The 16,440-nt window shown below is 47.0% G+C and overlaps 1 protein-coding gene across 2 annotated transcripts in view; it reads left to right on the top strand.

Annotated features, from left to right (window-relative positions):
* tp53i11b (tumor protein p53 inducible protein 11b) overlaps nucleotides 1–16,440 on the top strand; it is a 238,178-nt gene that overhangs the window by 64,007 nt on the left and 157,731 nt on the right. The gene's annotated exons all lie outside the window — the stretch shown is intronic.

Here is a 16,440-nt window from a genome sequence, read left to right as displayed (position 1 = left end):
GGTGAAGGGATGACAATAAAGAGGAGAGTTGGTGCTGGGGTTGATAAGATTGCAATAGATGAAGGATTCCAAAAAAATTACTTAATTTATACCAGATGAAAAGTGAAATCTTCAACTGAAGCTCCAGCTTTGCACTGCCAAATGATTTATAGCTGTGGCATTAACAGTGCTTTGCAGATTGACGCCAGGTTTTCACCAATGAAAATCCTTCCCCACTGCACAATCACACCTGTCTCCCACGTTCGCCGCTGGCACTTGTGGGAAACTGCCAAATGGATGGAAGCAGAAGTGCCGCCTGCTTCCTGCTCTGCCGTCAGAGATGCTGTGGGGCTCAATATATTGCTTTGTTGCTCTTATTTGGCATTTTACTGTCTCTATTAACTTCACACAGCAGAAGCAGTTCCGAAGAAGGGTCAATGGCTTGAAACGTTAACTCTCTCTCTCTGCAGATGCTGCCAGACCTGCTGAATATTTCCAGCATTTTCTGCTTATAGTACAGGGTTTGTTGCTTCACAATGTTACAAAATAGACAGCAAAGCACAAAGCAGAGAATGAGCATCTACATAAAGTGTTTCCTTTAAAAATGTCGCAGTATGTGAATTTTTCTTTTTATGCCAATTTCATATTTTCGTTCTGAATTTATGATATCATTTCAGCAGTGAGCTCTGATTTGGAAGGGAAATGGCTTACTGAGCTCAGGAAGCGCCATTCACAGAGACAGACACAGACACTGTGAGACTCAGACACTGTGAGACTCAGACCCGGACACTGTTACACAGTGTCTGAGTCTCACAGTGTCCGTGTCTGACAGTGACCGTGGCCGAGTCTCTCAGTGTCTGTGGCCAAATCTCTCAGTGTCCATGTCTGTATTTGATAGTGTCGTGTCTGAGTCTCACAGTGTCCGTGTCTGAGTATCACGGACACGGATACGGTGAGACTCAGACATGGACACTGTGAGACTGCGATAGGACACTGTCAGTCACAGACACTGAGGCTAGGACACGGACACTGAGACTCAGACACGAACACTGTCAGACATGGACACTGAGACTCAGACACGGACACTGTCAGACACGGACACTGTCAGACACGGACACTGAGAGACTCAGACACGAACACTGAGACTCAGACACGGACACTGTCAGACACGGACACTGAGACTCAGACACGAACACTGAGACTCAGACACGGACACTGTCAGACACGGACACTGAGACTCAGACACGGACACTGAGACTCAGACACGGACACTGTCAGACACGGACACTGAGACTCAGACATGGACACTGAGACTCAGACACGGACACTGTCAGACACGGACACTGAGACTCAGACACGGACACTGTCAGACATGGACACTGAGACTCAGACACGGACACTGAGACTCAGACATGGACACTGTCAGACACGGACACTGAGACTCAGACACGGACACTGAGACTCAGACACGAACACTGAGACTCAGACACGGACACTGTCAGACACGGACACTGAGACTCAGACACGAACACTGAGACTCAGACACGGACACTGTCAGACACGGACACTGAGACTCAGACACGGACACTGTCAGACACGGACACTGGGACTCAGACACGGACACTGAGACTCAGACACGGACACTGTCAGACACGGACACTGAGACTCAGACATGGACACTGAGACTCAGACACGGACACTGTCAGACACGGACACTGAGACTCAGACACGGACACTGTCAGACACGGACACTGAGACTCAGACACGGACACTGAGACTCAGACATGGACACTGTCAGACACGGACACTGAGACTCAGACACGGACACTGTCAGACACGGACACTGTGAGACTCAGACACGGACACTGTCAGACACGGACACTGTGAGACTCAGACACAGACATTGAGACTCAGACAGGACACTATGAGACTCAGACAAGGACACTGTGAGATTCAGCTACTGTGAGACTCAGACACGGACACTGTGAGATTCAGATAGTGTGAGACTCAGACACGGACACTGTGAGACTCAGACACAGACATTGAGACTCAGACAAGGACACTGTGCGATTCAGACAAGGACACTGTGAGGCTCAGACAAGGACACTGTGAGATTCAGATAGTGTGAGACTCAGACACGGACATTGAGACTCAGACACAGACACTGTGAGATTCAGATACTGTGAGACTCAGACATGGACACTGTGAGACTCAGACATAAACATTGAGATTCAGACAAGGACACTGTGAGATTCAGACAAGGACACTGTGAGATTCAGATAGTGTGAGACTCAGACATGGACACTGTGAGACTCAGACACAGACATTGAGACTCAGACAAGGACACTGTGAGATTCAGATACCGTGAGACTCAGACACGGACACTGTGAGACTCAGACACAGACATTGAGACTCAGACACGGACACTGTGAGATTCAGATACTGTGAGACTCAGACACGGACACTGTGAGACTCAGACACAGACATTGAGATTCAGACAAGGACACTGTGAGATTCAGATACCGTGAGACTCAGACATGGACACTGTGAGACTCAGACACAGACATTGAGACTCAGACAAGGACACTGTGAGACTCAGACAAGGACACTGTGAGACTCAGATACTGTGAGACTCAGACATAGACACTGTGAGACTCAGACACAGACATTGAAACTCAGACAAGGACACTGTGAGACTCAGACACAGACATTGAAACTCAGACAAGGACACTGTGAGACTCAGACAAGGACACTGTGAGACTCAGACACAGACATTGAGACTCAGACGTGGACACTGTGAGACTCAGACACAGACATTGAGACTCAGACATGGACACTGTGAGACTCAGACATGGACACTGTGAGACTCAGACAAGGACACTGTGAAACTCAGATACTGTGAGACTCAGACATGGACACTGTGAGACTCAGACACAGACGTTGAGACTCAGACAAGGACACTGTGAGACTCAGACAAGGACACTGTGAGACTCAGACACAGACATTGAGACTCAGACATGGACACTGTGAGACTCAGACACAGACATTGAGACTCAGACAAGGACACTGTGAGACTCAGATACTGTGAGACTCAGACATGGACATTGAGACTCAGACACAGACATTGAGACTCAGACAAGGACACTGTGAGACTCAGATACTGTGAAACTCAGACATGGACACTGTGAGACTCAGACACAGACATTGAGACTCAGACAAGGACACTGTGAGACTCAGACAAGGACACTGTGAGACTCAGATACTGTGAGACTCAGACATGGACATTGAGACTCAGACAAGGACACTGTGAGACTCAGATACTGTGCGACTCAGACATGGACACTGTGAGACTCAGACACAGACATTGAAACTCAGACAAGGACACTGTGAGACTCAGATACTGTGAGACTCAGACAAGGACACTGTGAGACTCAGACAAGTACACTGTGAGACTCAGATACTGTGAGACTCAGGCATGGACACTGTGAGACTCAGACATGGACACTGTGAGACTCAGATACTGTGAGACTCAGACATGGACACTGTGAGACTCAGACAAGGACACTGTGAGACTCAGATACTGGGAGACTCAGACAAGGACACTGTGAGACTCAGACGTGGACACTGTGAGACTCAGATACTGTGAGACTCAGACATGGACACTGTGAGACTCAGACAAGGACACTGTGAGACTCAGATACTGTGAGACTCAGACAAGGACACTGAGACTCAGACAAGGACACTGTGAGACTCAGACAAGGACACTGTGAGACTCAGACATGGACAATGTGAGACTCAGACATGGACACTGTGAGACTCAGATACTGTGAGACTCAGACATGGACACTGTGAGACTCAGACATGGACACTGTGAGACTCAGACAAGGACACTGTGAGACTCGGATACTGTGAGACTCAGACATGGACACTGTGAGACTCAGACATGGACACTGTGAGACTCAGACAAGGACACTGTGAGACTCAGATACTGTGAGACTCAGACATGGACACTGTGAGACTCAGACATGGACACTGTGAGACTCAGACATGGACACTGTGAGACTCAGACAAGGACACTGTGAGACTCAGATACTGTGAGACTCAGACATGGACACTGTGAGACTCAGACACAGACGTTGAGACTCAGACAAGGACACTGTGAGACTCAGACAAGGACACTGTGAGACTCAGACACAGACATTGAGACTCAGACATGGACACTGTGAGACTCAGACACAGACATTGAGACTCAGACAAGGACACTGTGAGACTCAGATACTGTGAGACTCAGACATGGACATTGAGACTCAGACACAGACATTGAGACTCAGACAAGGACACTGTGAGACTCAGATACTGTGAGACTCAGACATGGACACTGTGAGACTCAGACACAGACATTGAGACTCAGACAAGGACACTGAGACTCAGACAAGGACACTGTGAGACTCAGATACTGTGAGACTCAGACATGGACATTGAGACTCAGACAAGGACACTGTGAGACTCAGATACTGTGAGACTCAGACATGGACACTGTGAGACTCAGACACAGACATTGAAACTCAGACAAGGACACTGTGAGACTCAGATACTGTGAGACTCAGACAAGGACACTGTGAGACTCAGACAAGTACACTGTGAGACTCAGATACTGTGAGACTCAGACATGGACACTGTGAGACTCAGACATGGACAGTGTGAGACTCAGATACTGTGAGACTCAGACATGGACACTGTGAGACTCAGACATGGACACTGTGAGACTCAGATAAGGACACTGAGACTCAGATACTGTGAGAATCAGACAAGGACACTGTGAGACTCAGACATGGACAGTGTGAGACTCAGATACTGTGAGACTCAGACATGGACACTGTGAGACTTAGACATGGACACTGTGAGACTCAGACAAGGACACTGAGACTCAGATACTGTGAGACTCAGACAAGGACACTGTGAGACTCAGACAAGGACACTGTGAGACTCAGATACTGTGAGACTCAGACATGGACACTGTGAGACTCAGACATGGACACTGTGAGACTCAGACAAGGACACTGTGAGACTCAGATACTGTGAGACTCAGACATGGACACTGTGAGACTCAGACATGGACACTGTGAGACTCAGACAAGGACACTGTGAGACTCAGACATGGACACTGTGAGACTCAGACAAGGACACTGTGAGACTCAGATACTGTGAGACTCCGGCATGGACACTGTGAGACTCAGACATGGACACTGTGAGACTCAGACAAGGACACTGTGAGACTCAGATACTGTGAGACTCAGACAAGGACACTGTGAGACTCAGACAAGGACACTGTGAGACTCAGATACTGTGAGACTCAGACATAGACACTGTGAGACTCAGACACAGACATTGAAACTCAGACAAGGACACTGTGAGACTCAGACACAGACATTGAAACTCAGACAAGGACACTGTGAGACTCAGACAAGGACACTGTGAGACTCAGACACAGACATTGAGACTCAGACGTGGACACTGTGAGACTCAGACACAGACATTGAGACTCAGACATGGACACTGTGAGACTCAGACATGGACACTGTGAGACTCAGACAAGGACACTTTAAACTCAGATACTGTGAGACTCAGACATGGACACTGTGAGACTCAGACACAGACGTTGAGACTCAGACAAGGACACTGTGAGACTCAGACAAGGACACTGTGAGACTCAGACACAGACATTGAGACTCAGACATGGACACTGTGAGACTCAGACACAGACATTGAGACTCAGACAAGGACACTGTGAGACTCAGATACTGTGAGACTCAGACATGGACATTGAGACTCAGACACAGACATTGAGACTCAGACAAGGACACTGTGAGACTCAGATACTGTGAGACTCAGACATGGACACTGTGAGACTCAGACAAGGACACTGTGAGACTCAGATACTGTGAGACTCAGACATGGACATTGAGACTCAGACAAGGACACTGTGAGACTCAGATACTGTGAGACTCAGACATGGACACTGTGAGACTCAGACACAGACATTGAAACTCAGACAAGGACACTGTGAGACTCAGATACTGTGAGACTCAGACAAGGACACTGTGAGACTCAGACAAGGACACTGTGAGACTCAGATACTGTGAGACTCAGACAAGGACACTGTGAGACTCAGACAAGGACACTGTGAGACTCAGATACTGTGAGACTCAGACAAGGACACTGTGAGACTCAGATACTGTGAGACTCAGACACAGACATTGAAACTCAGACAAGGACACTGTGAGACTCAGATACTGTGAGACTCAGACAAGGACACTGTGAGACTCAGACAAGTACACTGTGAGACTCAGATACTGTGAGACTCAGACATGGACACTGTGAGACTCAGACACAGACATTGAAACTCAGACAAGGACACTGAGACTCAGATACTGTGAGACTCAGACAAGGACACTGTGAGACTCAGACAAGGACACTGTGAGACTCAGATACTGTGAGACTCAGACATGGACACTGAGACTCAGACAAGGACACTGTGAGACTCAGACAAGGACACTGTGAGACTCAGACATGGACACTGTGAGACTCAGACATGGACACTGTGAGACTCAGATACTGTGAGACTCAGACATGGACATTGTGAGACTCAGACATGGACACTGTGAGACTCAGACAAGGACACTGTGAGACTCAGATACTGTGAGACTCAGACATGGACACTGTGAGACTCAGACATGGACACTGTGAGACTCAGACAAGGACACTGTGAGACTCAGATACTGTGAGACTCAGACATGGACACTGTGAGACTCAGACATGGACACTGTGAGACTCAGACAAGGACACTGTGAGACTCAGATACTGTGAGACTCAGACATGGACACTGTGAGACTCAGACATGGACACTGTGAGACTCAGACAAGGACACTGTGAGACTCAGATACTGTGAGACTCAGACATGGACACTGTGAGACTCAGACAAGGACACTGTGAGACTCAGACATGGACACTGTGAGACTCAGACAAGGACACTGTGAGACTCAGATACTGTGAGACTCCGGCATGGACACTGTGAGACTCAGACATGGACACTGTGAGACTCAGACAAGGACACTGTGAGACTCAGATACTGTGAGACTCAGACAAGGACACTGTGAGACTCAGATACTGTGAGACTCAGACAAGGACACTGTGAGACTCAGACATGGACACTGTGAGACTGAGTCACGGACACTGTGAGACTCAGATACTGTGAGACTCAGTCATGGACACTGTGAGACTCAGACAAGGACACTGTGAGACTCAGACAAGGACACTGTGAGACTCAGATACTGTGAGACTCAGACATAGACACTGTGAGACTCAGACACAGACATTGAAACTCAGACAAGGACACTGTGAGACTCAGACACAGACATTGAAACTCAGACAAGGACACTGTGAGACTCAGACAAGGACACTGTGAGACTCAGACACAGACATTGAGACTCAGACGTGGACACTGTGAGACTCAGACACAGACATTGAGACTCAGACATGGACACTGTGAGACTCAGACATGGACACTGTGAGACTCAGACAAGGACACTTTAAACTCAGATACTGTGAGACTCAGACATGGACACTGTGAGACTCAGACACAGACGTTGAGACTCAGACAAGGACACTGTGAGACTCAGACAAGGACACTGTGAGACTCAGACACAGACATTGAGACTCAGACATGGACACTGTGCGACTCAGACACAGACATTGAGACTCAGACAAGGACACTGTGAGACTCAGATACTGTGAGACTCAGACATGGACATTGAGACTCAGACACAGACATTGAGACTCAGACAAGGACACTGTGAGACTCAGATACTGTGAGACTCAGACATGGACACTGTGAGACTCAGACACAGACATTGAGACTCAGACAAGGACACTGAGACTCAGACAAGGACACTGTGAGACTCAGATACTGTGAGACTCAGACATGGACATTGAGACTCAGACAAGGACACTGTGAGACTCAGATACTGTGAGACTCAGACATGGACACTGTGAGACTCAGACACAGACATTGAAACTCAGACAAGGACACTGTGAGACTCAGATACTGTGAGACTCAGACAAGGACACTGTGAGACTCAGACAAGTACACTGTGAGACTCAGATACTGTGAGACTCAGACATGGACACTGTGAGACTCAGACATGGACAGTGTGAGACTCAGACAAGGACACTGTGAGACTCAGATACTGGGAGACTCAGACATGGACACTGTGAGACTCAGACGTGGACACTGTGAGACTCAGATACTGCGAGACTCAGACATGGAGACTGTGAGACTCAGACATGGACACTGTGAGACTCAGACAAGGACACTGTGAGACTCAGATACTGTGAGACTCAGACAAGGACACTGAGACTCAGACAAGGACACTGTGAGACTCAGACAAGGACACTGTGAGACTCAGACATGGACACTGTGAGACTCAGACATGGACACTGTGAGACTCAGATACTGTGAGACTCAGACATGGACACTGTGAGACTCAGACATGGACACTGTGAGACTCAGACAAGGACACTGTGAGACTCAGATACTGTGAGACTCAGACATGGACACTGTGAGACTCAGACATGGACACTGTGAGACTCAGACAAGGACACTGTGAGACTCAGATACTGTGAGACTCAGACATGGACACTGTGAGACTCAGACATGGACACTGTGAGACTCAGACAAGGACACTGTGAGACTCAGATACTGTGAGACTCAGACATGGACACTGTGAGACTCAGACATGGACACTGTGAGACTCAGACAAGGACACTGAGACTCAGATACTGTGAGACTCAGACAAGGACACTGTGAGACTCAGACAAGGACACTGTGAGACTCAGATACTGTGAGACTCAGACATGGACACTGTGAGACTCAGACATGGACACTGTGAGACTCAGACAAGGACACTGTGAGACTCAGATACTGTGAGACTCAGACATGGACACTGTGAGACTCAGACATGGACACTGTGAGACTCAGACAAGGACACTGTGAGACTCAGATACTGTGAGACTCCGGCATGGACACTGTGAGACTCAGACATGGACACTGTGAGACTCAGATACTGTGAGAATCAGACATGGACACTGTGAGACTCAGACAAGGACACTGTGAGACTCAGATACTGTGAGACTCAGACATGGACACTGTGAGACTGAGTCATGGACACTGTGAGACTCAAACACAGACATTGAAACTCAGACAAGGACACTGTGAGCTGCAGGCTCTCTCTCACGCTCCCCTGGCACACGTGAGTCTGCATGCACCTCCTGTGACGGTTGTTGACAGTTAGGATTGAATTTTGTAATAAGGATGTATACATCACGTTGTCGATTACATCAGAGCCACTGACTTACAACAAATAAGTTAAATTCCATTTAGATACACTAGGGTTCATTCTGCTGCTCCTGATTGATTTCCACACTTGTCTCTATCTGTGCAAAAACTGTAAACGACTGGTCTTTTATTTTGATATCTTCCTTTCTCCATGTATTTAATTTTTAATCTCTCCCCATGTTTAAAGCTGAGAGTACACAGCAATGTGCAGCATTTGGGGCAGAGTGTTTGGGCTACTGTATTGGGATGGTTTGATAGGTCAATAACCCGGACATCTATTCACCCTTTATCCTGGGTAGGAGCAGAGGGGAGATTTTGGAGGAGAGAGAGGGTCTACTGTATTGTACACCTTGTTTATGTTCTACCCTAAATGCTTTCTGGCAATGAGCCCTTCTTTCACTCTGAAAATCTTTGTTGCTTCTCATCTCTGCGGAGATCGGAATGGGAACTGTAGTGTGTTTTCCGGCTGCTGTTTAAATCCTGTTTGGCAGATGTTGAAGGTTTCTTCAGAGAACTGAGCCTCTGGTCTTTCACCATGAGTCAACACGATCCACATGTGGACAGGGGGAATCCCACATCTCCACCCCCTCCACAGCATTCGCTGAGTCAGCTCCTAGGGGATCTGCAATGCTCCCTCCTGCAGCCCATCCTTGGAATTTTTTGGATAATCTTTTTATGTGTGACTAAAGAATGCTGGTTAGTGTCAGTCATGGGCTGTTTAGTTTGACAACAATTTGAAAATTCTCACCATTTCTTGCGTACATATGCCAGAGATGGCACAGCTTTGATGGGCATGTGTGCATTTACAGGACTCTGCGTCCATTTAATAGAAGTCTTCCAAATGCTGGTGGTGTTCCAGTTTATTCCGTGCACAGAGCAACACCTTTTTAGGTTTGTGAATATACTTTGAGGGTCAAAAAAAATGTACCAACTACATCGCAGTCACAACACTTACCTTAGCTGATTTTATGAGCTCATTAAACCCCCATTCGACGTCAGCAAGGGATACTATGGTATTAATTGCTCACTTCCTGCACCAGCCCCTTCCAAATGGCTCCAGCTGCTGTGTTGGCAGGTCTGTTGCTATCAACTCCTTAACTCCCATCAATGCTCTGCCTTGTAAGAGGAATATTTTTATAACATTGCAATGTTTGCTGCTTGTTCCTGTTTTGCCTTCCTGCATTCTGGTTACACTTTAAGAGCAGTTCAGCTTCAAATGCTGCAACTTTGCCCTCAGATATTTTCTCTGCCCCCACCGTCTGATCCCCCAAGCAGGGTACTCCAGCTCAGCTGTATTCCAATAAGCTAACCCTGAATTCAAAGTTTTTAACCATAGGGCGATTGAGCTTTTTCTGCACAGGGTGCCCCTGGACTTTGGTAGAACTTGGTTGGTAGTCTTTAAGTTTGACAGTGCAATGGTGGGATGCTGGAGTTTAGCAGACAGGAAGGGTGGTTGGTGGAATGTGGGGTTTAACTGGCTGGTAGACACCAAAATCAATTAGGAATGAGGGAAGGGGAAGATAATGTGCCTGGCAGCACAGGAGGGTGGGTACCAGGTCTAGCAGCATGGCTTTATAAGAGAGATCTCCAAGTATGAAGTTTAGTGTTTAATTATATCGGTTGTGAGAATTGTTTGCAAGTGGGTTTCACTCCCAATATTACACCGGTCTCAGTAATTATAATGTTTACAGTGTACAAGGCTCTGAGACCACACCTGGAGTACTGTATGCAGTTTTGGTCTTCATATCTAAGGAAGGATATACTTGCCTTGGAGGTGGTACAGCGAAGGTTCACTAGATTGGTTCCTGGGATGAGAGGCTGAGTAAATTGGGCCTATACTCCCTGGAGTTTAGTAGAATGAGAGGTGATCTCATTGAAACATACAAGATTCTGAAGGGGCTTGACAGAGTAGACACTGAGTGGTTGTTTTCCCTGACCGGGGAATCTAGAACACAGGCATAGTATCGGATTAAGGGGTCGATCATTTAGGACTGAGATGAGGAGAAATTTCTTCACTCAGAGGGTTGTGAATCTTTGAATTTGTCTACCGTGGAGGGTTAGGCTGAGAGAGGCAGATTTTTGATCTCTCAGGGAATCGAGGGATATGGGGAGCAGGCAAGGAAATGGAGTTGATGCCAAGGATCAGTCATGATTGTACTGGATGGCAAAGCAGGCACAAGGGGCCATATGAGTGGCACAGTGGTTAGCACTGCCGCCCCACAGCTCTAGCGACCCGGGTTCAGTTCTGGGTACTGCCTGTGCGGAGTTTGCAAGTTCTCCCTGTGACCGTGTGGGTTTCTGCCGGGTGCTCTGGTTTCCTCCCACAGCGAAAGACTTGCAAGTTGATAGGTAAATTGGCCATTGTAAATTGCCCCTACTGTAGGTAGGTGGTAGGAGAATTGAGGGAAGGTGGGGATGTGGTAGGGTATATGAGGTTAATGTAGGATTAGTATAAATTGGTAGTTGATGGTTGGCACAGACTTGGTGGGCCGAAGGGCCTGTTTAAGTGCTGTATCTCTCTATGGTCTACTCCTGCTCCTGTATCTTATGTAACTGTTGTAAAATACAGGTAATAACTGTTAATCAAGGCTTTCAACATTCAATTCCTCTTATTTAAAAAAAGAACTCAAATTTGAATGAGGACTCTAAGTCTATCTTTCTGCTTAATATGCTGGCAGAATTTTAAGAGCAGTGTGCTAGTTCTCCGATGTGGTCCCACCTCCGAGCAATCTTTGAAGAGATGTTGGGACCTGTATGCTGGAAGCTGCACAAAAGCAGCGGTTCAGCACTTTAGCATGTGATTTTTGATTGCAGGCACAGGGCGATGAAGGGTTGTGATCACGTCCCCGATTAGGAAGCGGCATCACAGAAGGGAGCCAGTCACGGAGTCAGGTCCATTTAATATCAGTGCATTAAAGGGAAATTTCTCAGGCAGTGGCACACAGTGGCCAGTAAGTGTGCAAAGGTCATGTAGAGGTAACTCTGTAGATACTGGAGCACTTGATGGGGAGTGACTCTACAGGGGCATAACAAGGGGTCCAGGCAACTGTGACCTCGCTTCTGGAGGCAAGGTAGACCAAATATGGAAATGAGGCTCAGCTACTCGGATATGAGGATGAGCAGCGAAGGGGAGCAGCTGCTCACACACCAATACAGTCCATTGCTTTCATGCCTCAGGAGTACAGGTGCTGGATGAGGTGCTGGGAAGGAGTCAAGGTGTCCCCTGCACATCGGGTATGCTGACAATGAATGAGCTTCCTGAATCTGACAGATTATCAGTGTTGCTGAAGGATGTGTCTATCAAGGCAGATGGTAGCCGAGTTGTGTGCCCTGGTGGAGGGCAACCTGACTCCTTGCCGGTTGCATGAGCACGCCTTGCCAATAGCCGTTAAAGTGACCGTGGTGGTGAACTTGTTTGCCTCTGGGTCTTTTGAAGGGTGGCACGAGAGCTCATTGCCATCTCAGTTGACTGCCCAACACAGCATATGGGAGGTGTCGGATGCCCTGTCTGAGAGGGCATTGGAATACAATGTATTCGTCACTGATGTGACCATACAGGCAAAGAGGGCAGTGGGTTTTGCCTCCATCACTGGACTTCCTCAAGTGCAGAGAGTTTTTGACTGTGCCCATGCGACCATCAAGGCACCAGCAAAAAAGCCAGGTGTATTCATAAACAGGAAGGGATTCCATTCTCTCAACATGCAACTGGTATGCTACCATCAGAAGTGTTTCCTGCAGGTCTGTGCTCAGTATCCTGGCAACTGCCGTGTCTCCTTCATCCTTCAACAATCGCAGGTGCCACAGTATTTCATTCCACTGGAGAGAATACGTAAATAGTTGCTTGGGGACAAGGGTTATCCACTGAAGAGATGGCTGCTAACACCCATACGCAACCCTTCAAAGGCGGTGCAGAAGCGCTACAACCGCTGCTATCTCAGCACAATGGCCACCATCGAGCAGGCCAATGGGCTCCTCAAGATGTGGTTCCAGTGCCTTGACCAGTTAGGGGGAGCCCGCCTCCAATACACTCTCTCAAGTGTTTGTTGGATCGTAGTGGTCTGCTGTGCTCTTCACAACATGGCCCTTCTGAGAGGTGTGGCCCTTAATCAAGGAGAATTGGAGGAGAGGCACACCTCAGTGCAGGAGGTGGAAGTAGTGGAGCAGGGTGAACCAGTCTTGCAAGGCCCTCCACAGGTCTGCTTAAGGCCTCAAGGCATCGATTAGGAAGGAAGAGATGCAGATGATCCAAAGGATCATCCTCCGCCATTTTCGCCACCTCCAGCGTGATGCCACTACCAGTCACATCTTCCCCTCCCTTCCCCTGTCAGCATTCCGAAGGGATCATTCCGTCCGCGACACCCTGGTCCACTCCTCCATTACCCCCACCACCTCGTCCCCGTCCCAGGGCATCTTCCCCTGCAATCGCAGGAGGTGTAATACCTGCCCATTTACCTCCTCTCTCCTCACTATCCCAGGCCCCAAACACTCCTTTCAGGTGAAGCAGCGATTTACTTGTACTTCTTTCAATGTAGTATACTGTATTTGCTGCTCACAGTGTGGTCTCCTCTACACGGGGGAGACCAAGCGCAGACTGGGTGACCACTTTGCGGAACATCTCCGCTCAGTCCGCAAGCAGGACCCTGAGCTTCCGGTTGCTTGCCATTTCAACACTCCCCCCTGCTCTCATGCTCACATCTCTGTCCTGGGATTGCTGCAGTGTTCCAGTAAACATCAACGCAAGTTCGAGGAACAGCATCTCATCTACCGATTAGACACACTACAGCCTGCCGGACTGAACATTGAGTTCAATAATTTCAGAGCATGACAGCCCCCCATTTTACTTTCATTTTTAGTTATTTTTTCTTCCTTTTTTTTTACATTCTTTTTTACATTTTTTACAATTTTTTTTGCATTTATTTCATTTCATCTTAGTTTGTTCAGTTTGCTTACCCACTTTTTTTCAGGTTTTTTTTCAGGTTTGCACTTGCTGCTGTTCAATATTCAGTGTATTCACACCTAATCTGTACTAATGCTTTGTCTTTCAACACACCATTAACATATTGTTTGCCTTTGCTCCGTGACCTTTTGGTCAGCTATGTGGCCTGGTCCAATCTGCACCTTCTCCTTTGTTATCTCTTGCCCCACCCCCACCTCACTTGCTTATAATCTGTGACTTTTCTAATATTTGTCAGTTCCGAAGAAGGGTCACTGACCCGAAACGTTAACTCTGCTTCTCTTTCCACAGATGTTGCCAGACCTGCTGAGTGATTCCAGCATTTCTTGTTTTTGTTTCAGATTTCCAGCATCCGCAGTATTTTGCTTTTATTCCTTTAAATATCATGGTAGTCAGTGTGGAAAGAATCCTGAGATTTACACATGATTAGTTCTGGCGTCAAAAAGACGTAACATGGGACCATTTCTTTTTTTGGCCTGATGGATATGAGCACAATGAGGGTAGTATTTTTTTGAAATATAGACAAAAGTTTCAAGAGTGAGAGTGTGTCAGTGTTGAATAAATTGATTTAACTTGGGCTGTGGTTGAGTTATTGGCTTGGCACTTTTCACAATAACATGCCTTCCATGTTAGTTTTGTAGTTTTCAGGCAGCTTCTGTTAAACGTCATGAGCTAATTGCAATTGGGCAGCGGTCCCTCTAGAGGCTAAATGGTAACAGAACCATTTCTAACATCACAAAGCCACACAAACTAGAGGATCCCTTATTTGATCCCTGGTCGGTGCTGAGTTAACTGATCTGAACCAGAGCAACAGATGATAAGTTGCAATGAAGCACAGGACTGGGCCGTAGAAAGGAACAATATTCAACCAGATGTCCTGGTTTTGATTGCTATCTAACAGCCTCTGCTGGAAGTGGGTTTTATGTGACTGGATGCAAGGCCGCCACAGAATCAGGACCCACTGTGATTCCAGTTGATGAATGGTTGCAGACACTCCTGCAGACACTGCAGACATATGAAGAATGGTCTCATTGAAGTATCAGAGGGTGACATAGGAATAAGATTAGGCTATTCAGCTCCTCAGGCCTGTTCCACCATTCATAGCTGATCTACACTTCAACTCCAATTTCCTGCCTTTGCTCCATATCTCTCAAAACCCTTGTGGGGGAGAGATTTCCATATACCCACTACCTAGACCAGCTCTAATTTTAAGATGATGACCTCTTGTTCTGGATTCCCTCACAAGGGGAACCAGTTCCGACCTCATTGGATCCCTTTATCGTTTTAAACACTTGGATGAGATGTCTGTGGAGTTGTGCCCAGTGAGGGTCTCACCTTCAGGAGAGGAATTGTCAAAAACTAAGAGACCTGCGGAGGATTCATAAATATTTGGATTTTTGTGTCTTTTTATTTTCTGTGAGGGAAGAGTATAACCTCTTGCTTGCACTGCCTTGTGTCTGTGTCTAACAATGAAATGACTGAAAACACTGACATCAGCCTACATGACGTATGGTCAAATTTCAGCGTCCTGAGTAAAGTATTCAATTTCCAAAAATTTTTGCTGTCCAAATGTGAGACAAGAAATCCACTGTTACATGTGCAGAGGAAATGCACTACTGTCATATCAAAAACCGAAAGATAATTACCGATTAGGAAGGCCATTCGGCCTATCTTCATTCCTTCTTCCAGAAAGCTCCACCATCCCAGGATTTTTGCTTCCACTTCTTTCTGGGAATCTGTTCCATGTATTGATTTTTTTTTGTTATAAAGGGGAATATACCACTCGGATGCCTCCACCCGAGACCCAATAACCTGCTCAATGCCATCATCCAATATAGTCTGCTGCATATCTTTGATTTGCATAAACAATCCAGTTCTACACAGATCATTATATTTCTGTTCATTTCTTCAAATCCTCCTGTGGAACACTGTGTGTGCTTTTTTCCAATAAAAAAATACTATCCTCTAATGAGAATAAGTTCAGGGCACAATAATGAGAGGGAATTTCCTCACCAGTGCTGCATTCAAATGATAATTATTATCTGCTTCCTCACTGTAATGGGAATTTAAGGGATTGTTATTGAGATAAAGTACAGGGCTGATTTGGATGCTC

This window comes from Heterodontus francisci, chromosome 14 (genome assembly GCF_036365525.1).
Source record: "Heterodontus francisci isolate sHetFra1 chromosome 14, sHetFra1.hap1, whole genome shotgun sequence".
NCBI classification, from domain to species: Eukaryota; Metazoa; Chordata; class Chondrichthyes; order Heterodontiformes; family Heterodontidae; genus Heterodontus; species Heterodontus francisci.
The sequence above is the reverse complement of the archived record's forward strand: the minus strand, read 5'-3'. Positions and strand labels throughout refer to the sequence as shown.